At 45.1% G+C, this 15,597-nt stretch overlaps 1 long non-coding RNA gene across 2 annotated transcripts; it reads right to left on the reverse strand.

Annotated features, from left to right (window-relative positions):
- Positions 1 to 1,894: 1,894 nt before the first annotated feature.
- On the reverse strand, positions 1,895 to 12,899 carry LOC144366677 (uncharacterized). Of its 2 annotated transcripts, XR_013425781.1 has the most exons (6): positions 11,401 to 12,899; positions 10,337 to 10,507; positions 5,815 to 8,823; positions 5,538 to 5,607; positions 3,841 to 4,002; positions 1,895 to 2,892 (listed from the first exon to the last, which is right to left on the reverse strand). It is a non-coding gene; the product is annotated as an uncharacterized LOC144366677 (long non-coding RNA). The 2 variants fall into 2 exon arrangements; XR_013425780.1 differs by having other exon boundaries at positions 5,538 to 8,823.
- Between the last annotated feature and the right edge of the window lie 2,698 nt (positions 12,900 to 15,597).

Raw genomic sequence — 15,597 nt, forward strand, 5'->3', positions numbered from 1 at the left:
GGAGGGAGCATCTCAGCTGTCTATCCCAGAAGCTGAACGTGGAGCGACAAGACTTGTTTTCCCAGCTGGATGTCAGTCTTGCTTCGATCCCATATTGCATTGTGAAAGAGTGATGCACTTTTGGGGGCCAAGGTTGAAATATTTGGTTTGGGTATGAGGTGTCCCCAAAAGCTCCTGTGTTAATCCAGTGGCTGAAATGATTAGATTATGAGAGCTGTAACGAATCCGTGGGTTAATCCATTTGATGAATAAATAATGTGGTGGACCTAATGGGTAGTAACTGTAGCAAGTAAGGTGTAGGCGGGGAGGTATGTCACTGGCATATTTCTTTAGGGTTTATATTTCATCCCTGGCAACTCACTCACTCTCTCTTCTTTCCTCTATCATGCCTTTCTGGCACGATGCTCCTCAGTCTCACCTAGATTCTAAAGCAATGGAGTCAGTCAATTATGAACTGAACTCTTTGAACCTGAGAGTTTAAAATAAACTTCTCCTCCTCTAAGTTGTTCCTATCAGGTATTTTGGTCACAGTGATGAAAAACTGACAAACACAATGATTCCTCTTAGCCTCTTAGGCTTGTAATCACTGATTATATGCACAATTCCTTGTGCTCTGTATTTGGAGGCCCCAAGAAGAGACTCTTTGGAGTGTGTGTGGGGCATGAAGCTGGAGGCAGCTTTCAGCCAGTTTGTTAGGGACTGACCCATCTCATCACCTGGCTGCAGGATTCTTAGGCTGCCATGGTATGTGGCCCATAAAGTGTATCTAGGGTTAGCTAATCCAGAGGATACCACACCTGTAGGCTCCCCACCCATACACCATTCACTCTCCTCTAATAATTTAAGACTTGACTCTGTCTCCTGAGTGTGTGCTTTGCTCCAAAGCTGGTGTCATGAGAATCTCCCCATCTGCTAGAAGAAATTACACTAGTCCTAAGACTTTGACAATAGTCTAATCAAAACTCCATCTTACCACGATGAGATAGCACTGCACACCTACTAGGATGGCTGTAATTATGTAAAAACAGAAAATAACAAGTGCTGGTGCAATGTGAAATTGGAAAGATTTGTGGGTTGCTGGTGTGGCACAGCTGCTATGGAAAAAAAAACTGGTGATTCCCCACAATGTTAAACATTACTCTATGACCCAGAAATTCCACTACTAAGTCCATACGTTAAAAAACTGAGAGCAGGGACTTGAACAGACATTGTGCGCCTGTGTTCATAGTTTTATTCACAATAGCTCAAAGGTCAAAACAACTTGGTGGCCATCAACAGGTGAATGGATAACAGAATATGAAACGTAGAATGGAATCTAGACCATTCAGCCACAAAAATGAAAATTTGATATATTACAACATGGTATTTGCTACCACATGGGTGTATCCTTATGCTTAGTGAAATAAACCAAACAAAAAGGACAAGTTTTGAATGAGTCCATTTATGTGAGGTACCTGGAATAAGAAAATTCAAAGAGATAAAAAGCAGAATAGAGATTATTAAGGGCTGGGTGGGTAATAAGAAATTATGATGCAAGATGTTAGGGTCTGTAAACAAGTCAAGATGGCGCCTGGCATTTTGCCAGAGGGAGTGGTTTGTGAGGTGTTGCCAGCGAGCCATTAAGTGTGGAGATTCCTTATTGGTTGACTGCTGTATCTAGTTTATGTTAATTAATTTAAGCTGTGTGGAATGTATATATACCCCTCCCGTCCTACAATAAACGACTCCCACTCCTGCTGTATCAATGTACACAAGTTGCTCGTCACCCCCCACCACCCCCAGTTATTTTGCTGCAGCCGGACTGTGGCAGCAAGAGGTTTGGGTATAGATATTGGTGATGGTGGAACAACATTGGGAATGTAGGTAATGGCACCGAAGTATACACTTAAAATGATGAAAATGATAAAATATTATTTATTTTAGCCTATTGCATAAAAACAAAGCTGTACATATTAGTAGTATACCATGTTAAGCTTTGATACTCTTATATATTGCACAATGTTTGAATCAGGTTAAACATATTTATGGCCTCAAACATCTGTCATTTCTTTGTGGGAGAAACTTTCAAAATCCTTTCTTCTAGCTTTTTGAAATACACAGTATATTCTTGTAGTAATAAAATATTATGTATATTTTACCACCACAAAAAATGATCTATTTAAAATAAAAATAAACCCTTGTACCTCTCCTAGAAAATTTTATGATCCTAATAACCGTTATAAAATTCCTTGTTAGCACAGTTGACTTCTCATCTCTAACATTACTGTCCCCATACTGCTGCACACATCTGGACAGTTGTGTTATCCCAAACTCCTTTCTAACTAAAAATGATGAAAATCCATGGATTTATCTAATATGACTTTAGAAAACATGTTCAATCAATCTCTTGGTAAAGTAGTATTGTCTTTTCTAAACTCAAATAAAATATATATGAAGAAACGGGAAAAATTGAAATCACGTAACTCCACAGGTTAAAATTGGCATTTAATCTATCGCAAGTATCTCGACAAAAACTGTGCTATCTACAAGGCCAGTGAGGCTGGGTTGGAAAAGACAGTGAGAAAACCACCCCTAGAAAGTGAGAACAGCCAGCTGTGGGACAGGAGGCACCACTCATATCATGACCTGGGTGGCCAGTACATGGACAGGTGCCAAGCAGAGCAGCCATGTCATAGAAGACACATGCAAACAATCCCTCCCCCACCCAGGGCTCCCCAAAGTCCCCAGCTCAGAAACACAAGCCATATCCTCAGCAGAAAACAAGGAGAGCTATTCTTTACTTAGTTGCTGCTTTTTGAGGACGTCAGACTAACCTTGACTTCTCCAATCCGTACTCCTCCCTGCTTCTTCAGAGGCTGCAATTATCCATAAGCCAATGAGCAGAAAACAGGGCTAAAAGAGGGAACAGAAGAAATAAACTGTGACAATGTGTATCCTTGGACCTATATAAGTGAAATGTAAAGTTCAGGCAAAATACCAAACGGGGAAGTTTCCCCAAACCTACAAAGGGTTATAACTTTTCTCCTACCACGTCTATTCATCTTTCAGTCCAGTTAGAGAGTGAGATTAAGGGGGAAAATTCATCTCAGCTTTATGAAATCTCAGGAGATGATAGCAAGGTGAGGTTAAAAATATTTGACCACTGGTATGGCATGGGCCAGGACCATGTGAAAGGGTCACCTGGCATAACTGTACCTGTGAGTGCTACTCAGTGTAGTTTGGGTGAGAGCTGCTTGGACACTCGGAGCTGGCTGAGGAGCTTCTGATTGAAGAAGTACCCTGGTCTATGGGACCTAAGTTACATGAGTCCTTGTTCCAACTTATGCCTTAGCCTATAGCTTGGCCCAGTGACTCATTTCTTTGGAGTGGCAGAGATGACTTGTCATCACACAATCCATTCTTCATTTCTTTTATGATAGAAGTTGGGAATCCACTCACCCAGCTAAAGATTTCCTTTCCAGCCTCCCTTGCAGCTATGTATGGCCATGGGACTAGGTCATTACCAATGGAAAGTGAGTTAAAGTCATGACCTTCCAAGGAGTGGAACATACCCTCATCTTCCTCCTTCTGCCATCTCGCTGGCCGTGATGTGGGCAGTGTCAGTTAAAGCTGAGGTAGCCATCTTGTCCAAGGGAAGGAATTCCAGTGTGAGAATCCCAGAGCAGCCATGAAAGGAATGCTGTTTTCTGAAGATTGTGGAGCTATGATATCCTTCTCTATTGATTTCTTTTTTTTTCTGCCTGATCCCCACCATTATAGTATCGGCTGCTCAACTCTCCCTAAGTGCAGTGAAGGACCCTCAGCATATAACCTCTATAGAAATGGGGTGGGCATGCATACCATACTCTATTTGATGAAAGATGAGCTTTAGTATGCACACGAATCACATTAAAATGCAGTGCCATGTTGAAATGCAGAGTCTATTTCAGTAAACCTGGGCTGGGGGCTGAGATGCAGCATTTCCAACAAGCTGTGATGCTGATCCTGCTGAATAGACCACACCTGAGGAGAGAACACGAAAAGCAATGAGCTGGCTGTCAAGGGGTCCCTGCGACCATTCCACTTCTAGTGTCCAGGTCCCCAGTGTCCATGAACCTGAGTCTTCTCCCTTTCCCCTCCTCCTGCTGAGCCATAGGATGGTCCTGCCTGGTCAGATTCCTGGTTTCCTTCTGCTGACTCAGTTTCTTCCTCGGGTCCAGTGTTACACTCTTGGGGGGAGTAAAAGGTGTGACTAGATGTGTGGCACCAGACAGCAGGCAGGTAGAGCTGGGCAGGTCGTGTTAGAGAAGTTCCCTCCAGGATACAGTCTTGATCCAAAACACTCTCTCTCAGAGAGGTGTTTCCAGGCCCCTCACAAATTGCAAACCTGCTCTGACACTTCCCTGCTTGATTCCCTCGCCCCACAGGGAGCTCATTACTATCTTACATGCCACAGATCTTACATGCTCATTTTATCATCTGTCTCCTCCCACTGGAATTTCAGGTACAGTTTGTATTCATTGAATGGATGAGTGACAGGCTGGGGAAGCTCATAAACATAGAAACAGGAGCTCCACAGAGAGGCCACAGGCAGGCAGGCAGGCAGGCGACCCATCTTGTAAACACCCACGGGAAGCAGGGAGCAGAGATCAAACTGCTGTCTTTTGGGGGAACAGGTAGATTACCGGGGCAGGTACTAGGACTGGCAAACCACACTAGGATTGTGTCTATAAGAATAGATCTCAAGAAATTCTGCTGCTATTTTTCTACCAGTACTGGAAATCGAGAAATTATACTTGTGACAGCCAGGATGACAGCATAAAGCATGACAAGGCGGATCCATCCCTTGGTGGCCAGCTCTCACTCTTCCCAAAACACCTGGGCCACATCGGAATCCACCATCTCTCCAGGTGTCAGAGAACATTTCAACACAAGCAAAACCATGGCTGCCACTCCCCTGCGAGAATCTGAGCTTGTGAGCAGGAGACCGGGTGGGGGCTCAGTTCATCCAGGCCCCTGGAGGAGCACTGGGCCACCTTGGGGCTGTGGGAGGGGGCAGGAGTCCTCAGAGCCCAGGAAGGACTCTGGGCTTGGCTTTGCTCCCTGCCCCTGGGCTGTTATTAAAGCCTGCTCGGGTCCTCAGACAGAGTCCTGCACCTGTGACCTGCACCTTCTGACTGGTGAGTGCTCTGCCTCTGTTATTAAAGTGCCACTGCAATTACAGTGACTCGTGGAGAGCGCCTGAGAGACTCCTGGCTCTTCTTTCAGAGTGACACAGAATCACACCCCACGGTCAGAGAGCACCCTTCTCCTAGGGACTCGAATGGCCTCTCACGTATCATCTCATTCCTTCTGCCAAATGCCTCACGAGGCTGACTGGGAAGGTATCCCTGGCTAACCTACCTGCCCCATTTCTCCTGGGAGGACCGAGGCCCAGGGGAATTAAAGTAAGCAAGAGACCGTGCAAGAGCAAAGGCCAAACCCGGTCTCCCGGCTCTGCCTCTCCAGCTTCCACTCACCCCCGTGCTGACACCCTGAGCACAAGGGGAGGTGTTTACCTTTCCACACACCAGGACTTAAAGGAAAGGGAGCCTTGTGAGTCTTCACAGAGCAGATGGGGGAGCCAGCCTAAACAAAACAAAACAAAGCACAGAGAATTCAGGGTTTAAAATACATGGGAAGCAAAGAGGAGACTGAGGGTGGGGAGAAAAGGGAGGGGGTAAGGGCTTCTGAGCACAAAACAGTTGGGGTCTCAGTTGACTGTCACACATGAAAGCGTATGCATGTGCTCTACTCGGACAGGAAGCACAGTGAATGATGTTCCATGATTCATACGCAAGGATTGATGCCTCACTTAGTCTTCAAGGTTCACTGGTTTCTGAAGTCTTCACAGCACAGGCAGATGGTGAGGTTCGTGGCTATGCCTTCTCCAATACGGCTGCTCAGGTGTCCAGGTTATTGGTAAATAAGGAGTGGGGCACAGCGTTTGTCTTAGTCCGTTTTCTGTTTCTATCAACACAACACCAGAGACTGGATAAGTTACAAAGAAAAGAGATTTATTTCAGCTCACGATTCTAGTCCAAGATTGGAGGGACGGTATCTGATGATGGCCTTCTAGTTGGCAAAGCCCTGAGATGGTGCAGGCATCACGTGGAAAGAGACTAGGAACACTTGAGGACCTAGTCAAAGAGGCTCTGATAACAGCCCACTTTTGAGATAACCCACTCATCCTCTGGTGGCATGAAGGAATGAATCCATTCATGAGGGCAGAGCCCAAATCACCTCCTAAACATCCCACTAGTCCCACCTCCTTGTCTCTCCTGATGGAGATTAAATTTCAACATGAAGGTTTATTTGGGGGGGAAACCTATTCAAACAGAGTAGCATTGAATAGAATAATAATAGTGCTAATAGCTAACACTCATTGATCACTTGCTCTGAGACATACAAGAGAATCCACACATATTAACATACTTAATCCTCTCCACCACCTCATGAGGTCATATAATTATCTACACTTTGCTTTTGAGAGAATTGAAGCATAAAGACCATGGCTGATAGGCTGAATATTCTTTGCTTGACTTTTCCTCTAATATTCCCAGAGATATTTAAATGCTTCTACAAGGAAAGACTCATCATGGATGTTTTATTCCCAAGAGCTGGGGCTGGAGTTCGGGGTAGAGCGCTTGCCGAGCAGGGTCGAGGCCCTGGATTCAACCCCCAGTACTGCAAAAAACAAACAAACAAACAAACAAAATCCAGTACAAAACTCAAGTGACATGTCAGGATTAGTAATCAATACGGGGAAGCATATCCCAAATTTTAAAATTAGTGACAGTTTTCTTTCAGGAAAGCATCGACTCTCTTTAGAAACAGTCACGCTAATGAAAAGTTCAAACTTAGAAAAGTTCTGGGGAGGTTTAGATAGAAGAGTATTTTACAAAAAAAAAAAAAAATCCACAGTGGCTAGGCTGTGAGCCTGCTAAATTAGGGACAGTGTCTTTTGCACCTTTGACCCCTCTCAGGATCCTTCCCTCCCGGTGCACCTGGAAGGGTTTATGAGCATTTGGTTCAGCTGCAAGGCCCCTTGAGAGGAGGCAGATCCTCAGTTTAGAAGTTAAAAGACCCTGGGAAAATCACTTTGCTTCTATGGGCCTCAATTCCCTCATCTGTAAAATAGAGGTCTTACAATCTCTCAGTCCGTGACTGACGATTCAGGGGTCTCAGAAATGTCTGTTGCTCTTGTTAAACCTCAAAGAAAAAGACGATGCCTAGTGCACATTCTACCCTTCTAGTGCTTCCATTCCATGAGTCCCAGAGCATTTCCTGTTAATAATGTCAGAGACAAAGAAATGGACTTGTTCATGTCACTTCTCCTTGATAGACCTTCCTTGAAGCTTCAAGAGGACACAGATTTGGTCTATTTTGCTCAGCAGTGTGTCCTCAGTGCTTAGCTCACAGCAGCTATTCAATAAACATTTGTTAAGACAGAGTGAACATTTGTGAAAGAATAATTGAACACAAGGGCAACTGTGTCAGGCAGCTTTCTGTTACTCTAACAGAGATAATCAACTTAGGAAGAGAAAAGTTTTGTTCTGGTTCACAGTTTTGGAAGCTGTCGTCCATGATCAGTCAGATCTATCGTTTTTAGGCCTCTGGTGGTGAGGGGAGCAGTCGTCATGCTGGGAGAATGGGGCCAAGCAAAACCGTCCACCTCTTGGCCAGAATGTGAAAGAGAGAGGGATGAAACTGGGGTCCCACAATCCTCACTGAGGGCACACCCCAGTGACTTGAAAGCCCCCCGCCAGGCCCTACCCATTTCCCCCTCCCTGGTAGTGCCAACCTGGGGAGCAAGTCTTCAGTGCATGGTTCTTTGGGGGACATTCAGGGTCCAAACCCAGCCTACATTGGGAAATCGAGAGGGGGAGATATTAGTTACAAAGAATTCAAAGCTTGCCTTTAAGACATTTAAAGATCTCTTAAAATTGGTTCCTAGAAAGCAAATTTTTTAAAAATATGGACTCCAAATGACAAATGTGAATATGAAAAATTTTTTTTTAACTTATGATCTAGGAATCACAAATTAAAACAATAACAAAATTCTTTTTTTTTTTTTTTTGCCATCAAATCAGAAATAGAGACCAATCCCAATGAGTGGAGAGATGTTGTGAGTGAAGACGCAAATCGGTAAAGACCATGGAGAACAACTGGATATTTCTCTCAAAATGAAATATGAATGCCATTCTCTTCCTCTTCTGGGTATGGGTCATACAGAAATACCCACCCAGTACTCAGAGACACATTGAGTAAGCTCATGATGGCGTTTTTTTAAACAATAAGATTAGGAACAACCTAAATGCCCAGTGTGGGAGTAGCTTTGTCAGAGTACACCAGGTTATGCTTTATTTAAAAAATATTTTTTTAGATGTTGATGGACCTTTATTTTATTCATTTATTTTTATGTGGTGTTGAGAATCGCATCCAGTGCTTCACACATGCTAGGCAAGCGCTCTGCCGCTGAGCCACAACCCCAGCCCCCAGATTATGCTTTGAAAAAAAAAAAAAAGTCAGTGGCTTAACATAGTAAAGGGTAAGCTATCAGTCCCTGTAGGCTTGTTCTGGATCCGGACCATCCATAGAGCAATTTCTGTTCATGTTGAGATTCAGTAAACCAGGCTGTCTTAAACTTGCGGCTTCTCCTTCTCAACCAGAGACCTTCTTTACTGTGTCAGGGAAAAGTACTGGATCTCTCTTACTTGCAATTAAACACTTTCATCCACAAATTGTACAGGTAGCTTCCACTTTCAACTCCCTGACCAGAAGCAGCCCTGTGGCTCCACCTAACTGCAATGAAACAGGAAGTATCATTTTCTTAGGTTGTCTAGAGGCGAGAAGAACAATACAACATTAGAAATCTTGAACCCAATGAGTGACTAAAATATCTATACTGTGGAGTACTACACAGCCACTCAAAGCATCAGGTAGTTCCAGATTTGGTGATTACAAAAAGACTTTCAAGCTTTAAGATTTTAATAAGTGTCTTAAGCAATTTGATCTCACTTATATTAAAATTATGTTTCTACACATTTGCATATGTGCAAAGGCATGCAAAAAGTATATGTGGAAGGAGATACCCAAACAGCCGTTATCTCTGAGAAAGAATTATATTGAAGAAAGAACCCAAATTCTAGGGTATTTCAAATTTCATTGTATTCTGCATTATTCACGTCTTTTAACATGAGATTGGAAAAACAATTATCTGACATGGATTAACATTGTTTTACATTTTCAAGAAGAAAGTGAACCCATCTGGGAACTTCTCCCCTGTAGCAGCTCTTTAAAAGGCTTTGAGATAAAATGTACTGTTTTTCAAAAATGGAAATAAAGGACCATCAATCCTTATATCCAAGTGTTTCCCATCCGTGAGTAAACCAAATTTGGATTGAAATATTCCAAATATCAGATTGTCGCTAACAAGTACTATGCAGTTATGCCTAGGGTAGTTGTCGGAACCAAACATGTAACATGACTTTTTCTGTCTTATTCCCTAACCAGTATAGTTAGCAACTATTTACGTAGCATTTATATTCATATTGTATTGTACACAATCTAGAGATGACCTGAAGCATGAGGGGTGATATACATAGAATATAGGCTCATTTGGGGCCTTTTTTTTTTTCTGTAGTGCAGACTGAAGCCAGGAGCACTTAAACACTGAGCCACATCCCCAGCCCTCTTTTTATGTTTTTCATTTTGAGACAGGGTCTCACCAAGTTGCTTAGGGCCTCGCTAAGTTGCTGAGACTGGCTTTGAACTTATGATCCTCCTGCTTCAGCCTCCCCAGCTGCTGGGATTACAGGTATGTGCCACTGTGCTCGGATGGAGCCGTATTATATAAGAGACTTATATAAAATGCATCAGCATCTGCAGATTTTGGTATTTATAGTAGTTCTGGAACCAATTCCTTGTGGACACTAAAGGCTGACTATACCTTAGCTTCATTAGCTTGAACAAATTGCATATATATATAGGCCATAGCCATAAGCTCTTAGACATAGGAAATACTTAGGAAAAAAAATCATTGTCTTAAGTCAAATTAAATAAAAATACTAGAGACCATTGTTTTGGACTAGGCTTCAACAGACCAGGCTAAAAATCAAAATGGAGTCACTCATACTAAAGATCACTTCACCAAATCCCAAGTACGTCATCATCTGACCTTCTGAGAAACTCTGAGAAAGAAACAACAACCAAATTTCCCAAAAAAGACCAGTTTCAATCAGTCTCATAATGAGGTTCACTCAGTTTAATCCTTATTTTTTAAAAAATAACCCTTAGTAACCTGATGTTAACTCACCCGTTATTTTCCTGTCCCCACCCTACAGGGAAAGTCACTTTGAAATGACCAGTCTCCGCTTTGTTCTTTGATTTCTGCATTCTTCAGCCCTTCTCTGTCTGTAAAACCAACTTCATCTGCTCAACTCCTTGGAACACTTACTCTATTTTATGGACGAAGAGTTGCCTGATTCTAGAATTGAAAATAAACCCAGAGATCTTTAAACCAAATTTGTTGTGATTTTTTTTTCTTTTGACAATCTATTCCCTGGAAATAGAGTGGACAGAGAACTGTTAGCAAATGTCTGTTAGGCAATGCATTCAGTCAGGAGCAATACCCATGACAGGTGACAGAAGCCAGTTGGGCCACAGAAAGGGGCCGAACTGTCATGGAGTAACAATGGAAACCTCAGCCGGGGGCGCTGGCACTGCAGGCCTTTTGAATTGTTCCAGCAAGTGACCCCTCCACATCCAACAGGCACTTGTTGGGGCTGCAAGGGTCGGGGTGCAACAGTGACCAAGGCATTCTGGAGAGGGACTAAGCTGAGAACTCTCAGCCACCAGCACTCCAGCAGCTGGGGCAATGCGAGCCCCAGCTTGAGAGGTATCCCCAGGCTGTTCCCCAGGATCCCCATTTCTCAGTTCACCTTGTGAGTGAGGGTGACGGTGGGGCTGAGTGCATGGCATGAGGGTGACCCAGAGAGCAGTGGACATAGTAGATACTCAGCAAATATTTGTGGGATGAAGAAATGGGTGGTGTCAGCTTTGGCAAAGGCTCACGGAACCCCGAGAAGCCTGCGAGAGCGGTTTGGAGAGTGAGATCCCCACGGCTGCATCCCCAGGCAACGCAGAAGTCAACCACATAGAGTCCCGGGCCTCACCCTGCGGGTTCCCACCCATCTCACAGGAGAAGCAGTACCTGGAAGCCACGGAGCAACCGAAACCCAACCCAAGGGAAACTGCTCCTCCTCTCCTCCTTCCTTCGGCCCCACCCCATCATTTCCTTGCTCCTCAGCAATTTCTTCCAGGAGAAGAGGAAAGAGACAAAGTTCCAGACAGATACTAGTGCCTTGGAGAAAATGTTACCTCCAGTGAAGGGAGACTTGGGGCGCATGGATGCACCTCACAAACACAGGCTCCTAGTGACTCCTTAGTTATAATGGGCTCTTGGAATGATCTAGGCCAGTGCTCCTCAAACTGCAGCGTGAGCACAAATCCCTTGGCTCTTGGTAAAATGCAGATCCTGACAGAAGGTTTGGAGTAAAGCCCAAGCTTCTGTGCTCCCAATGAGCTCCCACAACATGCCTCTGCCTCTGGTCCACGGGTAGGCTGATGTTTTTAGACAACACAGATTACAGAGGTTGTTGCTTTAACTAAGAAGTATACCTCACCACCATCACGTGACTATTTACAGCCTGTGGTGTGCAGGGCTAAGTACTTTGAACACTTTTTTCCCCCCACAATATTCAAAGAGCCCTCCAAATGGCTCTTATTGCCATACCCCTTTCACAGAAGGAGGAACTGAGGTCCTGGGAGATTAACCAGCTGGTGAGTGGTGACTACAGCATCTAGGTCGGGCCATCAGAGCCCTGGTGCTCAGCTCTTCAACACTCAGAAGAGCACAGAGGGAAGCGCCCTTTCCTGCCAGCATGTTTTCTAGAACAGCCAGAGGGGCCCCGCCTTGCTGAGAAGAGAAGCTGGGATCTGGAACAGGAGCATCAAGGCGGTGTGGTATCCAGAGTGGAACGTGACGCCGTCTCCCCAGGAGGTTGTTTCCGGTGGCAGGACACCAGTGCTCAGGCTGCTCTCCTGGTGGCACAGGGCATCCCCGAGTAGCATCCTGGAGCCCAGGCGAGGCCCTCGCTGAGCCGCGCGCACGAGCTCCAGGTGGCGCGCTCACTGCACCCAGCGCCGCCGCAGCCCGCGTTCCCAGAGCGCAGCTGTATGGCTTGGCTCAGCCTTGAAATCCAACCTACTTTCACCCCCTGGGCCTGCAGACAGTCGCGCCAGATGCTCTCCCCAACCAGAGCTCCGTAATGGGAGGTGACAGGCTGAGCGCGGGGGACCTGGGGCGCGAGGTTGAGTGGCTGACAGCTGAGCGCGCTTCTCCTTGAAAGGAGACCTGGGCGGTGACGGTGTGGCGCTGGGTCCTGCACCACCCTGGGGAGGAAGGGACTTCCCTATTTTAGACTCTAAAGCTCCACTTTCTACTCCCAAGCAAGGGACCCCAGCCGCATCCTCAGAGCCCACTGCAGAAAACCCTGATAAAGTCACAGGGATTTTCTGGGGTTGAAAACGAATTGAGGTCATACTGGTGACCAAAAATAAAGAAAGAAAGAAACAGTCGATATTTCCTAGACAAAAATGTTTCCCTTTCAGTCCGACCCCACCCCCCAGCCCATATGGCACCTTTGTGAGAATTAGGAAAAGTGCCTCTGTGGGGCAAGGCAGCAAACGGGGTCAGGACCAGCAAGTGGGAGAAGGACAAGGGCAGTCACAGGGCTTCTGGCCTGATGAGCCATCTTGACCCAGCTTTGTGCATTCAGGGGCTCCTCAGCTGGTGCCCTTAAGCAATGCACAACAGATACACCTGTACCAAGTGACTACCCTTTTTCTCTCTTTGTTTCCTTTCTTTATCAATTGGTTATTGACTACCTCATCTGTGTTTCCTGCTCCTGACCCTCCCCTCTATACCTCTACACCTTGTAGGTAAGGAAAATCTAAAGATAAATAAAATATTACTCCTGACTTTAAATCCCTTGTGGGGAGGCAGACACCTACACAAACTGCTAGGGTTTCTGATATTGAGCACTGAACTATTTGTACAGGTCTAAAATCAAGGAACCCAGGTGATTCACACCAGGGATAAAAGTCTTGGTACACATCACCTTAAAGACTAACGTACCGTGTGAAGATCTTGGAAGAGTCACTGGAGAACTTTTGCTGTCTAGCAGCTTGGCTCTCCTACGAGGGACCTGAGCAGAGCTGACAGAGGAGAGGCCTTTGATCCTCCTCTCATTTCTGCTGGCTTGCAGCATCACCTGCGGGAGAAAGACAAATAACTCTACTTTATTGAAAGAGGGAAGTTTGATTTGGTGGTGGGGGGCACTGGGAGTAGAGAAGGAATCAGAATGATTAGGCTCTGCATGGAAGAAGGGCCAGAGAAAAATCTCCACACCCAGGATGAATTTTTAAATTATATCTGCTATGAAAAGTGTTATTAAATCCTTGCTCTGTGACACTCCCCACCCCGCCCCCAAATCCACTTATAATTTTGAAGTGCCTGGGGTAAGGGGAGGACACCAAGGAAGAATCTGAATCCTTTTAAGTTGTCATGGGTCAAAATCGTAGGCGCTTAGAGGCAAAGGAGACCATGAGAATGTAACTCCATGAGCATTCACATAACCACAGGGAAAGTCTTCGGATTTTTTTCAGGCCACGGACTTGAGGATTCCAGGCCATTTCGTGAAGCTCTTGAGGGATGAAATCAGCTGAGGGATGCCCCAGCTGATATCCAGGTTGGAGCAATAATGGGTGCGGAGTTGTTAGTTGTTTGTCATGTTCAAGTGCATGCAGCAGCCAGGCAGGTGAAAGAACAAAACCAGCGGGACGTGAGACGGCAGGGATTACTGGGGACTTTGGCGAGCTGCAGGGTGGAGGTTCTAGCAGAGTGTTGTTATTTTGTTTTGTTTAAATTTTAAAATTTGTTCTTTTTAATTACACCTAACAGTAGAGTGTATGTTAACATTCACATATGGGAGGGAACATCCAGCCTTTGGTTTGGGGGGCACTGGCTTATTTTACTTAGCATGAGAGTCTCTAGTGCCATCCATTTACCAGCAAAAGCAGAATGTGGTCTTGAGAGCAAGCAAGCCCAGTGCTCCCGGGGGCTCTGCATTTTAAGAGATACCAGGAATGCAGATGTTTGAGAAAAACTTCTCTTTTAAAAAAAAAAAAAATGTTAACTTCTTCAAAAATATTTTTAGACTTCAGGAACCAAACAAAAGATGTCTCGAGTTGTATGAGGTTTCTAATTTAGAAAGTCAAAGTCAGGGACCAGATCTAATTTCAAAGCAAGTAATGAAGTGACTGGCATTCTTGAGGGCGATGTGGGAGGAAAAGCTCCCACCCATGGGTCCCGAGTTCAGGGTGGCAGACTCTCTGTGCTACCAATTGTCTGTGTGGCTCCCATGAAGTAACTTATCACCTCTGGGCCTTAGTCTCTTCCTTAAAGTGAAGGTATTGAGTCATGAAGGGTATGAGAGTTGGATCCCATTATTGAGGGGACCTCAAGAAAGTTTCAATCGTGCAAAAGTAAGCCCTGAACGTGTTTCATAGAATATTGAATCCATTGACATTTATTATGTGTTTGCAAGGTACATTGCATTGATCATGAAATTCTTGCTTACTCTGAGAAAGTAAACATAAACTCCAAAGGCCCTTAATCATTTTGCCCGCCTGAGAACAATGCTTCCAGAGAAGTGAGAGGAGAGCCCCCCACCACGGGGAACTGCGTTCCTGACACTATCAGCAGGTGAGTGACTGTGCTGTCGGCGATGATAAGAGTGCTGGCATATTTCCTATTCAGACTGATGGTGCTCTGAGACAGGAACCTAACTGATGTTTGTTCAATAACACCACCGAGATGTGTCACAGAATCGTGGGGGGGGGGGGTCCGGTATCTTTTGTCAGCTCAGAGTCCAACCCTGGGAAAAATATGCTGCAGACTCTTGCAGATGTTCTGAGATTAAATGATGTTTCTCTGAAAATGGATGAGGCACGCTCCACTGGTTTGCCAACCGCCTTTGCAGCATTAAGACCCCCGCTCCCTCCCCCAGGCCACTCAATAAACAGAGTCGTATCTAGTCCTTCGGGCTTTCGATGGAGCCCCAGGACAGCTTTGCATTCTTTAGGGATTTGGGGTGGGGGAGCAGTGGTAGCTTGGACTGAGCATCCTAAAAAGATGGAATGGCGGAGAGGGGATGTTGGGAGGTAGGATGGGAAGAAGAAGGGAAGGACGGGTGGGCAAGAGAGAACCCAAACCAAGCACTGAGACTGAGTAATTTTAGGAGGCAGTACTGTTTATGGAACATTTCATTCTTGATAGCTACTGTCACATTCTAGTCATTAGACTGCATTTACTTGTGGGTTGTAGAAATTACTTCCCATGGGAAATGAAAGCAATTCCTTTTTCAAAGGATGCTTTGTTGTCTAGGAGGAGAAAGCGAAGCATATGACAGTGCGGTGACGATCGCCTACATACCCCGCTCAGTCAGTCCTCCT

Source organism: Ictidomys tridecemlineatus, chromosome 9 (genome assembly GCF_052094955.1).
Source record: "Ictidomys tridecemlineatus isolate mIctTri1 chromosome 9, mIctTri1.hap1, whole genome shotgun sequence".
In the NCBI taxonomy this organism is placed as follows: Eukaryota; Metazoa; Chordata; class Mammalia; order Rodentia; family Sciuridae; genus Ictidomys; species Ictidomys tridecemlineatus.